Genomic DNA, 14,088 nt, shown 5'->3' with positions numbered 1-14,088 from the left:
CATTAGTCATTAATATATCGATAAAAATCGTCACGAAATCACTCTATCGTAACATTTTTCAGTTAAAATTTATAATTCGTTTCGAGCGGTCGCTTGTTTGCCTTTCCTCTTCTATAACGTTGCGAGAGAAGGGGACAAGATTAAAACAAACGTATCCGGCATAATAGCGAGTATCCGCAGTTTTCAGACGGAAGAAAGGGAAAGATAGGAAAGAAAAGGGAAAGAAGGGGAGAGAAAAAAAAAAGAATATATTGGTACTCAAGAGGCGAAAGGAAATATCCATGGTCCAGTCACATCAGGTTGCATAATGCGAGCCGTGGTCCCTTCGCGGCTGTTTACTTAGGGCGAAATGTGGTTTGTTCCTTCCGTGACAAGCTACACACTAAGCCATCCTGCTCTCCTCACAGAGACGAAGCCTCTTCGTAAAACCTTACGATCTTTCTATCCTATCCGAGGTTGTAAAAATTCTTCGTCGATCATCTCGCGTAGCAGAATAGCCTCGTCGATAATGAGCCAATATAAAGAGAAGACTAAGGCATCTTTATCGATATTTTCTGCTTCAAGTGTTACTTAGCCCAGATGCTGGACCATATTGAAAACTATGAAACATTGTCGATCTTCGTGTATCTCAAAATGATGATGAACGTTCGTCAAAAATAGATTATATATATGTACTAATTTAATCGTTAAAAATTGATCAAGTTTGTTTATTATATCTTTTTATTCGTTGTTGATAAACGAAAGATATCATTCTTCTTGACTGTGTTATAGTGATTCGATCTTAAGAAATTCTAATCATTCATTTTAGATATAACGTACGCAAATATACATGCCCTCCTGATTCACAGATCAAATATCAGAAATAAATTCTGACGCGAAGATATACTTAAGAAACGTCGAATATCTTCCTACAGTTGTAATTATTTTTAATTTGCTAATTGAACTTCACGGAAGTAATCGCTACAGGATTCACAAGAATTTAATTCACTTGAGAATTATGTTCAATTTCGCAATATAATTCATTAATTTACAGATTACAATTAATGTAGTTTTTACAATCCCAATAAAATTTTAGAATATTTAACGATTCGATCGTTTACAGATTGCAATTAATTTCCCAATAAAACTTTAGGACATCTAAATTTGGTCACACGTTTCAAAACGAAAAACACACTGAACACATTAATCTTACGATACGATTGTAAACATTCGTGTCAATTTTTTCTCTATTTTCTTTTCGCAGATTTTTCATAGCATCCAATCGATTCGGGGACAAGTTGCTCGCAGCGTAATCTCCGGGGAGTATTCGAGCTACACACATCGCTTTCCTGAGAAAATACGCAGTTAGACACGTCCGGGAGTAAAAGTGACCGGATGGGCGTTGAGAGGGTGGAAGCAGGTCCACTGCCACATGACACGCCGTGTGAAACTTTGCAGTGTTCCGTGTCCGGTGGTAGAACGTTTTATTTTTAAAATCAGAAAACACGTTTCCAGCAGCCCTTGGTTTTTGATTCGAACACTGTTCGCGGAAGATCGTTCACCACGTTCATCCTTGACTGGTTGAGGGTAAACAGTGTCAAGTGACACTGTAGACGAAGAAGCGAAAGAAGCGTCGCTGCGGAAACCACTAAACGCAACGAAAATAAACAACAGGGTGGAAATTTTGAAATTAACGAGGCGTGAGGGTAAACGCGTAAAACAGATTTCACAGGTTTTTGGGCAACCTTTATGGTGCAATGATGTATAATCTCGTGATAACAGGTGTCGTGAAATCTTTTCATGGAAATAATTTTATAACGGAGAAAGACTACTATTAGAATCTTTGCTTTAATTAATTCTTAAAATGTTTATTTTAATTGATTCTCAGAATTTCTATTTTGATTAATCCTTTGAACTTTTGTTTCAATTAAAAGCCTATTTACAGTCGCGTCAACAACTATAAAAAGTTATTAATAATTCAAATGAAATTAAAGATTGAGCTCTATGATATTAGGAAAAAATTGATCTCTTGTAAAAAAATTTTATTACGTTTCACACGTGTCAGTGTTAATTCCTATTCACTCCTCATTTTCCCAATTTCATTTGGTATCGAATTGACGCGATGATAACGAAGAGATGAATAGTTAAATTTGCACATTCCTCGGATGAAAATGAACGAGTGAAATTTCTGTATAACCTCATTTGGTTCGCACGATTGAGAAATAATAAAGCAACGTGCAGAGTATGTTACCACAACGTTATTACATGTCAAAAACAGTGTATACCAGACAAGATATTTCGTATTTCGTTAAATATGTTTACGAATTATTGTTGATCATAAAGAGTAAGATATTTGATCAACAAGGAAATGTTACCGACTGCTTTCTAACATATGAAAAGGAAAAAAGCAATTTCATTCTCAGCTGGATCGAGTCGCAGACTTCTCCAGATATAATATAATCGTGGTCATAATGGTCCACAAAAGGGGAATACGGTTCCCACAGTCCGGTTGACACATCCACCGTGTCATCTTGCTGTTACCTGTATCGCCACGCAGGTGATCTTTACTATACGATTGCGAAAATTCGGTCGTTACGAAATTCTCCAACGGTTCGCCCACACTAACACTCCCACGGTTAGATTTCCCTCTATTCAAATATACGTAGAGATGAAAATTCGTCTGAAGAGCGACGCAACGATTCGTCCTGTGCATTCCGAAAGGAGTGAGATCGACTCGATCCCACGGTTTACGCGTATATGCATACACAGTTCGTTTCTCTTTCTTCTGCCTTCTATTTCCGAAAAATTGCATCCATCAATGGACATTTCACGGTTTCCCAGGTTGGACCAGGTAACACGAATGGGATCGATATTTGAATGGTCGTTTACATAAGACGTTGCTACGTGTCCGTTTTGTTGGCAGATACTTTGCCTGGAAATGTAAAGGGTTACGCCAATCTTTTATTGTATTTACACAATGGAAGCACGACGCTGATATATTGTCCTCTCTCTCTCTCTCTCTCTCTCTCTGTGTTGACAGTAGTTTTCTTATTTGGATTAATGGTAAATTGATGTGTAGTTAAATACGAGTTTCAGGTAATCGGTAAAAATTTTGATTTATAGTTGTATGTTATATGTACCACCTAACTAGTTCTATTTATTACTATTATTCGCGATTTTCAGCTCGGTCACTGTTTGAAATTGGCGAATCATAGGTTTAGATGAATCTGGTTGAAACGTATAAATCATTCATTGGTGAATGATACGTGCCTATACAATTTTATTTTTCTTCTCCCTCTTATCTATTCTTTTACCTTCTTTCAAAGACAGGCAAATGTCTACACACTTGTTAATATTATAAATGCTCAAATATGCTCAAATACTATATTAAATGTGTATTCAAGATTCACGTAATAAAATTGTAGGATCTTATACTACAATTAATTTATTTACGATAAATGGATTAAACAGATGTTGGTTAAACAGGAAACGATGGTTATTTAACATGAACTAATCACAATAACGTATTATAATTAAGACAACTAGATAGTTAATTCGCAACTCCCGTCACCACGGATCCAACTCTCTCTCGACAATGCAATTTGCACTCTCTGACTTCTCAACTCACAATGAATGTTAATTTGTTTATGTCCCTTAGCAAACCCTTGTCTTTTGTCTTAGCACCACCACGCACGTGTTCTGGAACCGCTCGTGGCCAGGGTCACCCAGGCCTTTTCTGCGAAAGTATTCGATTGAAGGACCAACGATACATTGTTGGCCACTTCGGCTTTCTCGCGACATCGTTTATAGTTCGCCCGATATCTCTTAGGCCTTTCGCCCACGATACTACAATACTAACACAGATGTGCGTATACGTGTGTGGACAATCAAGGGATAATCGATAATATTAGACCTCCTCGTGGCTCACAATTGCAAACAATTTACGAGCATAATCAATATCATACCATTCGTACTAATACCGACAGTAAGAAAAATTAATTACAGAAGAACACGCTACTTTTTTTTTTAAACTGCAGAAAACATTTTAGAAAAATAGCGCGAGAACTCAACAGAGCTAAACGAATTGGATGAAATTGAAACTAGTCTGCTCGAGAACTGGAAGAAACTCGAGTAAGCCGCGTTTTGAATGCACACACACACACACACACACACACCATCAAAGGTGCTCGATATAGTGGTCCATAACCGGATATGAGTGGACGGCGCACGCAACAGTTTTCCGTGAAAATAACACGTTCAGAGCGCACCGTTCGCTGGCTCGTACGATGTTTTGCAACCCGAAGCGTGGGAACATCGAACGCTTCGGTTCACCCCCATTTTTACCTGTTCCAGGGATTTGCCGAAGATGAAATACTATCTAGACACGGGGGGATGAAATTAGACAGCTTAGCATTCAGAATGGACAGGGGCCTTTCAGCTGGTTTCCAATAATTTTCAAAACGTAATTCCCTTCTACTGGACGGTGGATCGTCCTTCAGAATTTTCGTAAAGGGTATTCGAATGGATCGCATTATTACCGTTTTATATAACGTAATAGGATTTTCATCGATCGGGATATGGATCTCGGAAGACATCGATGGAGATCCGCGATTAATCCGTGAAATCGATGGCCAATTCGAAAAGAGAAGCAGATAAAATTTCGTTTAATAGACACACACGATTGAATGTATCGCAGAATTTTTCTTTCAACTTATGAATCCTTTTGAATGATCGTAATTCGATTGCAATTTGTTACGCGAAGGATCAATCAAAATTTCAGTGTGCGGTATTTTTTGTGTGATGACTATAACAAAGTGATGACTATAAGCTTTAATCGAGTCGGATTTAGAATCACGATGATACGATCTACAATACAATTTATCGTCATACCGCACTGATTATAATGATTATAAAGTGAAACGAAACGATCAGACGTCGAATGGGATAATTTTCTTGTAATTTGAATTCTCCTATGAAACTTGCTATTGTCGTGGATTATTATCATTGTTAGCATTGCTAACTTATTTCAAGCATCAAAAATATTTTTTTTTTTTTTTTAGATGCATAAAGTCGAGACATAAAGTTGGAAGATCGTAACATGGTTAATTCTGTGTCTTAAGAAAATCGTGTCTTCTAAAAAACAACTTCTGCTCCACTATCCTTCATATTTGACATTCCCGATATTTTTTGCCTATCCCATAGTCGATCATTTTTACTGATTTGAAGAAGCTAGACACGATGTGCCGAGGACGCGATGTGACAGTATCTGAGATCTCGAGGGTCAACAACGGGAACACTGGAAATCCGCATTCTAAGATCCAACCGACTTCCCACGTAGCACAGGTAGAATTCAGACGGTCCGCAGGATTGTATTTCACAATTAACAAATATAATATTACTCAACCTACGTCCTACGGCTGCTTGACCATTTCCCCGGGGGAATAAATCGAACAACGGTTAGAACATCGGTAGTCCGGCTTTTCCGGCCTTTCCATCGCTTTTGAACGAGGTAACAACCGGGCAGCGATTGCGTAAACTCTGGGAAACTAGTCGACCTGCCCACTAAAGGGAGACCAGTATCGAATTTCTTCGAATAATCGTTGTGGGCATAATAAGCCATTTTTTTGGGATATGTTTCTAAGAGGAAAAAAAATTAAAGAAACACATCCGCAGATCTTTTTGCTTCTTTAATTATTCCAATATATTATATTATTATATTCTTTATTTTTACAAAGAACTTTTTTTTATAAAAAGTTTCACGAAATTTGAAAAAAGTGCAACATAATAAATTATAACAAAGAAAGGAATAAATAAAATCTCTATCATCTATGCAGGGAACCTACAGTTTTCTGAAACGATTAAGGAATTTTTAAGAGCATTAAAGGAATTTTAAAAAAGATTTCAACGTAAAGAAAATATTACATCGAACGATTAATGATCGTTAAAGAATTCGAAGATGTTAGCGATCATTCTCGATCCAATTTACCGAAGTATTTCCCAATATTTTTAATTTCTCAATATAATTTCTCAGGGAGAAACAGCGTATTTCTCTCTTTCCTGTGTTCTTAATTATGTAAATATATCTTTTTATTAGGTCGAATATAACAATTAATTATTAATTAAGTTAACGATTGAGGTTGGGTATAAAACGGTATAAATAGAAGAATTAGAGAGTTGGAAGAGAGTGATCGTTGCTAATAATGATGTAACAATATAGCGTTTAACCTCATAGCTGTAGCTGTAACCATGTAGCTGTCCATTTCTCGCTATTTTATCCTTTACTTAATATATCTTATGCAGTGGGCAGTGAAAGCTTACAATGCCATAAAGAGTCGGTATAATGGAGACTGTCATTTCTAACACCATCCTTTCATTATCTTTTTTCTATATTAGAATTTTTACTAAACTGTAACAACTCTCTCTACTCGTTTCCATTATTTTCGGGCTTTCCATCTATATATATCTACATTCGTAATTATTTCCAAAAATACATTTATACATAAATCTTTTTCCTTTACTTTGCTATGGTCGGTCTAAAGCTTACTCTAATTTCCTTCTGCCTTTATCTCCACTGCTTTGTTACCAACCGACATTCTTCGACATCCCCCCTAATTTTACATTCACTTGTATACAAGGTATATAAAAGTAGTAATGGAGCTCGTGCTGTTTAAATGTGCGTGTGTCCAGGTAAAAAACTTTACGGAAGTCCGTGGTGCGTCCACAAGAGTGCGTAAAGAGTTGGTAAAGTAATCATATTGCGTGATAGGCTATGAAAAAAAGTGAAAAAGTCCTCTATTCCTATTATATTATATTATTATTATTATTATCGATATTATTGTTTTATCGTACAGTTGTACACTTCGATCGAACGATCGTTAAAAATTGGCAAGGAAGTAACTAGGATACCTTTTTTACCCTAAGTAAGTACGAGAGTTTTTATTAGGCAAAATTTTCAAACGAACAAATTGCTTTAGCCGACCATACTCATTGTACCGTGTATTTCAGTTTTTGTGCTTGCTGCAGTATTGCTATTTTGGCTATTGGTGTTTAGTTTATATGTTTATGGCAGCCCCCTAAAACTATGACCGCGCTCTCGGATTCAAAGGCCGATGATGTTCGATGACAATGACCGTGAAGAATTAGCAACTTCTGGTTCGTTTTTCTAACCAGTTAGAGGTTTCGTACCTATTCACGCAAACATTCAATGAATTTCTGATGTTCGAATTAAATTTTTTACCTCGTACAACATCTGCCGAAGAAAGGTAAATTTTTACGGGACACTACATAAATCATCCCTTTGACATAGGAGAAATACAGGTCTACTGTTAAATTGTAGAATTTCCTCCCGACTGAGCAACATTATTTTTGGAATTTGTTTATTTTTTTCTGTGTTCGTCTCTGCAAAATCATAGCCTTCGGATAAAAACGTAGAATATTTATTATATTTCCGTTCAATTAAACGGTATTAACGTTTTTGTAATGAAAGAAATTATAGCCAGTACTGTCATCGATAGAAATTGAATTAAATTGTTATAATAGAAATTATGATAGTTATATGGTGTTTCGTCAATATTCTAAGATTCTTCAGATACGAATTAATAAAGTAATATTATACACGAGAACTTGATGTTAATTTATGAACTGGTCCTAAAAGAAACTAGCAGCGACAGTAGCAGAATGTTGAAAATGCAACTTAAATCCAAATATCTACCTTTATGTGTAACAATTACAAATGTAGATTTGGATTGTGAAAATCTAAGCTTCTCAATTGTTTAAAATTGTACATTCTAATTCTAACCATCGAACAATATCAGTAACACAAATAAATGTAAATATTAAAAATGTTTCTAAATATACGAAAGAAATCTAACTACCGCTAGAAATATAAAAAAATGTAACGCAAAGAAGTAAACAATCTTTCATCCGCCTATTTTACAAAAATATCATTCGAATCCCCAAAAATGCATCCTTGTGAATCTGCGACTAGTATGTCATAACATTTTGGAACCCTGCGGCAGTCACAAAATATCAAGATTATTCGTGCTGTGACAGTCAGTTAGCGATCTCCATACAGGATAGGCAAAAACCGATAGATTCCTCTGTACGAGACCGAAATGGCCGATAATCCTTTAACATTCCACGAGTCATGTTCCGGTTTTGTTCGACTTCCCTAGGGACATGACATAGTACCGTGAGAGAGGCTTAAAGAGTTGCAGCTCCTCTCAATTCATGGAAAACCATTTCTGAGATCGGATTCTTTCCTGGATAGATGGTAAATATTCACTGAAATCAAAATGCCCTGGTCTAAAGTCAGATGTTGAATGGATTCGTATAGATTTCTTTGTTTGACATTCTGTTTACACGGAAATTCTATACAAAATATTTATATTTAAAGATGCTACTTGATCTTAGTAACAAAAGGAATATATTTCAGATTTTAGTTATTTGGTAAATTTGTAGCGTAAGTTGTGAAGATTCAAAGGTATTACATAAGAAAAATGATATTGCCTGTAAGACAATTGAGATTCGTGACAAGAATAAGATGATCCGACGGTTCACAAAAGTCACCAGCTCTCATATTAACGAAACAAAGAACTTAAAATACATTTAACACAACAACTACAAATTACAAACTAAGAACCAAGAAAGAAAGCTATAAAACTACGCTTCGATTTCGTCAGTAGTGAATTCATAAATCCGACCATGAACGAATTTCAGGTTTCCCCTTAATCTAAAAATATCTCTGGTGAAAATATACCCGCAGTGATGGAAGGTGGAAAGAGGAAAGAGAATTGTAGAAATGAGAGAATTATAGGCATTTCATTATGTTTATTTCAGGCCAAATCTAGCTGGATGCAATTTACGTTTGAACAAACAAATATTTTCCAATCTCATTGCCATGGGTTTAGAGGGTATTAGGAGGTAATCTGTAGTCAGAACTGAATTTTTGAAATTATTTTACACATGGTTAATACATTTTACAAGGTCTTTCGGCCTTGTAAAAATATGAATCGAACCAAAAAGATGGCAAGGATACGTGTAAGTCAAAGACATAAATAATTTTACTATTTTACGTCTTTCTTCGGATCGCCAGAGGGATGAAGAACATAGAGGAACTAAAGTACGAGTGGCCCCTTTGACTATAAAATTCGTGACGTTTTTACAGTACTCGTCTACCTCTAATAAAAAGGAAAAAGGAAAGGAAACTAGAAAAAGAAGAAAAAAGGGCAGAAGAGAAAGGAAGAGACGCTACCTGACTCGAAGTTTATTTTTACTAATAGTATTAAGGTTTTGATTTGATGTAAAAAACAGCTTCGTTTTTAATTTCAATATCAATTTTAATATCAAGTTGGCTTTGTTCAACATTCCGACGACTCTGGCATAGCGGAGTATCGAGTTGTAAAAATCTAACGAGAGATTTCCACGTCTGTACGAGTTCTTATTGTCGCCATAGAAAAATAAAAAGGGGTGGCGGTACTATTTTCCGGAAAATGCGAGATTCGTCTGTATAATCGAGGAAGGAAACGCGACGATAGTTCATGGAAACACACTACTGGTGGATTCTGTTAACCGCGTACGACTGTACTGTTTTCGATACTCGAGCTTGTTCCCAATCGTTGTTTTTCGTTTTCTTTTTTCTCCTTGCCTTTTTTTCGGGCGCAACTCTCCTGGCTTTTTTAATTTCATTTTTGTATTGGACGCGATACGGTGGTTTTTCCGTGACTACGTGATGCTACAGCTTTGAAAGTTCCTGGAATTTGAATGTTATCACAGAGGAAAATATGATATTCGAAGTTTTGCACGGTTTTGTAGAATTCAAAAAGTAGATTTCAAACTATCTGTTGTTACCGTTATTTCTCATTATTTGCCACAATCATTGCGGTAAAATTTCAAAATGTTTCATAGAACACACACACTCTATAACATAGAATTTCTCTATAATAAATATTCATATTCAAATATTCTCTATAATAAATATTTTTCACAGGAAATTTTATCATCAAACTGACGCCAAGCTTTCGTCTAATCTCCAGTGAGAGTAACGACGAGTGCCGATGATCTGTTGTGCAAAAGGAAGAGACGAGACGCCCAAGTGGCAAAGGGGCAAACACGCAAATATTGTGCACCGTTGTCGCAATATTATCGTTTGGAAAAGATGCAAGCACCAGCTTTGGCCACGCTTTGTGCCCGTGGGTTTAGCTTGCAAACAGATAACGCACGACCCGAGTGGTTTGCCGGCTAGTCCTGTTTGGCTTACGGCTTACGAAGATATTCTGCATCTCGAGGAACACGCGTTGCTTGTATAGGATCATCGGGGAAACTCGCGACGTACTCGCCCTCTTGGATGAACTCGTTTCATGAGCACGTTCCGGCATTTTTATTCCGAATCAGAACTGATTTAGAGACCTGATTCTCTTTCTGTAGCGTCTCTTTATATGAGAAAAGATTTAATATTTGAAGATGGAAACATATTATTTCTGTAAACTCGTGCAACTTTTATGCCCGAATTATACGAATTATCCTATTTCATGTTAAATCAGATTAGATAACGTTATATACTTGTTAAGGATATTCTTTTAAAGAATGGAAAGCGTTTAAAGAGAAAGAGAGAGAGAGAAGAAAGGGACGAGTTAGAAATGAAGCTTACGTATTTAGAAAAATAATTATGTACCTACATTCCTAGGTTGTATGCTAAGTATCAAAGTATCAGGAGATCTGTAACAGCTTATCTGTGAAACTGTATATACATCTTGATATTTTATGTAGATAATAAATATAAAAGCAGGGCAACCCAATACAATGTAATCTTTCCGATCTTTCTCAAGTTTCTTTAACACGTTGTCTACCAGGCGAATTTTATGTTTCACTTTGTGCACCACAGTGCATTCAAATGTTACTATATAATTTCACTACAATATTTCATTTTACGTTGTAACAACCATCTTTTATTATCGAAAGACCAATTCTTTTTTTCGCAATATTATCTACTTACTCACGTTCATCGACGCGTTTTAGTCGATGACACTGGCTTTATTTTAATAGCAATAAAAAATCATCGATGAGCATCGTGACAGTCAGCGTGTTAAATCTTTGAAATCTATCCGACAAGTACAAGGTTTCTACAACATTGGCTTGTAGTGATACGAATCTACTTCGCTCTACCGATCTCTGTAGGAAATATGCAAAGAAGTATGTCGTCGATGGGTGGTATTTCATGTTTCCGCACGTTTTCCGCAACACGAGAAGTCAGAAATTCCCGAAGAAGAAGAATAATTCTTGTGGACCGTGAAGGCGATGGTAAGACACAGTTAGGGGAAAAAGAACGGGACTGCTCCAGATTTTCATGGCTGTTAGAGAAAACAAAAAAAGGCCCGCGATGAATCAACGATGACCGGTACGTGTCCAGTAAATTGTAGTATGGTTTAACATTTTTTGAAGCATGAAGGTCGACTTTGTCGAAAACTGTCGCTTACGTCCCAGGCACGAAGTTTTTTTGTTCTGCTTAGGAGATGAAACGATAGCGAGTTTTGGTCGTTAAAAGAAGAGGAATAAAAAATTAGATCGACAGATTTGGTCTCGATCTCGTTAGCTACATATTGTTGTAACTTCTCAACTTTCTCAAATTTTATAATCTAAGTATATTACTTCCTAAGATTGAAAAAACCTATAGAAAGTTAAGAAACTTGGGGTGATTAAAATATGAGTATGAGAAAGTTAATTTAACTTAAAATTAACTTAAAACGAAGGAGAAAAGAAGGTAACGACTTCGATAAATAAAACGAAATACATGATTCATATTTTGATTTGTAACTTTTAAAATCGTTATGTTAAAAAAAATATACGTACAAACAACAATAGCAAATATAAAATGTAATTTTAACCACCATGTACCACCAGTTCTTCTTTAATTGCTCAGAAACTATGCTAACAAAAAATTTTCATTTGGACAGAACGAGAATGCGATATTAAAAATTCCTTAAAAAAAAAAAGCATCACGAAGTTTCACCGAAGTTCACTGAACTTTCCTCCAACCTTCCTTCAAGCGTTTTCCATGGCTAGAAGAAAAAAGTGCGGAGAAAATGCAAAAGAATATCTACTTCTTTTCAAAAGTAGAGATTTTATGCGCGCGTCCGACTCGAGGCATAACCATCGAGTAAAGAATAAAATACTCGTGTTCCAAAAATATAGGTGAAAGCATAGTTGGTCGAGACAGTTAGGTCACTTGGAGTCATTGTTATGAATATCGTTAAAATACAAAAAGCACGAAGTCATAAAGTAACAGTATTTTAACATTTTTCAGCAGTCGTTTTCGATGGGACCTTCGAACCAATTCGAGGCCGTAGACCCAAAAAGAGAAGCATGCAAATCCAACAACTCGTCGAAAGGACGAGAGCCATTGGAAAATATATAATTCAGGCTGTAAATGACCTTTTTGTAGACTGGTAAAACAGTTAACTTTCAACATTACAGCTCAGGTATGCACCTTGGCGAGCGCAGTTTCCGCGCGAAAAGGAAAAGAAACGACGAAAAGTCGTACGACAGATCGCATTATCCTTTGATAAAACGCCTTCGTGAATGGATAAGAAAAGGCGCGAGGCGGAGAAGAAAACGCGAAGCGAAACTCGTTATTAAAGAAACGAATCATAATGGAAGGTGCTTGAAAGATTGATGGACAAAGGACGCGAGAGGAGTTGATGTAACTTCGCTCTGTATAATTTTATCGAAGCGCACGTTCCGGAGCAGACGGTGTTAAATACTCGTTTGATTGATGTCGATGTGCAAAATGAAATTTCTGAGATTCGGGCAGGAAGGGGCAAAAGTTTGGCGAACGTAGGATGGATACCGCTAGGAGAAATATACCGAGCTTTGTGAAAATGTAAACTTGTTGAGAAAACTTCATGTCCACGATTTTTATTGTGATAGGAATAAGTGAAGTATCGAATTGTAACATAAATTCCAACCAGTACGATATATACATGTACAAAAAAAGATATAAAATATAGAATATAAAATGGGAATAAAAGATTTGTACAAAATAAATCTGAAATATCCGAATTACTATACAAATTTCTACGTTTATCTATATTCTCTATATTATCTATATTATCTATATTCATCTTTCGTTACAACGACTTAAAATACTTCCTAAAATTCCAATTTATTGCATTAGTTACTGCATTAGTTATATAATAGATTAACTGTGAACGTTGTAAATCTTATTAATATATCCGTCTTTCTTTTATAGCACTATAAATCTCCTTCAAAGATTTGGAACCTTTGAACAACGCCAAATCGCCCAAAAAAATCATTTGGTAGATCCTTAAGCAATTATTCGACTTGCCTCTTCTAGACATAAATTTTCACGAAAGAAACAAACAGAAATTTTACTATAATACTTTACCCACTACCCTCGTTTCAGAATTCGGACAGACGAAACAAAGAAATCCCCTATTACACTTTTAAACAATTCTACGTATGCTATGGCTGTTTTATTACATATTGCCGATTGGAAAGTATCGAACCATTGCGCAAATCTCGGACAAATAATGTTCGCCGTATCAAAGAGAGGAAGATTAAACCTAGAAAATTTTATTTCGTGGCAAGTCCACCCATGTTTAGTGTATTAAAAACATTTTATGTACGAATACACACCGACACGGAGCGAAAGAATTGTGTAAAATGGAAGAGGAGAGATAATGTGTGGTTTTCGCTTTTCCTCCACGATATTATGTCGCGGTTTATGATTACAGAGCCCCGTGAACTGTGGGCCCGGTAGCGTGATCCTTGTTACGACCTCGTAAAGAAACCTTTTAACGTGTCCACCATCCAGCTTTCACTCTGACTTCGCTTCGATCGACGCTTCGCGGAGACGCGGGTGGCAAAAGTGATGTTTTCAAGAATTTTAATTAATACCGTATAACTATACAGAATGGTGAAAAAGGATGCCAAATTGTAAGGACTTATCAAAAGGAGGAAAAAATATCCAATCGATGTAGGTCCTACGATCAATCCTCTCGACGATTTTTATCTATAAGGTAATCTATTAGGTAATGTTCGTTTGCGTCTATAAGGTAATCTTTGTTGAAATTAGCAATAATTTTGCGTTGA

This window comes from Bombus vosnesenskii, unplaced genomic scaffold (genome assembly GCF_011952255.1).
Source record: "Bombus vosnesenskii isolate JDL3184/JDL3185 unplaced genomic scaffold, Bvos_JDL3184-5_v1.1 scf7180000013304, whole genome shotgun sequence".
Classification (NCBI taxonomy): domain Eukaryota; kingdom Metazoa; phylum Arthropoda; class Insecta; order Hymenoptera; family Apidae; genus Bombus; species Bombus vosnesenskii.
The sequence above is the reverse complement of the archived record's forward strand: the minus strand, read 5'-3'. Positions refer to the sequence as shown.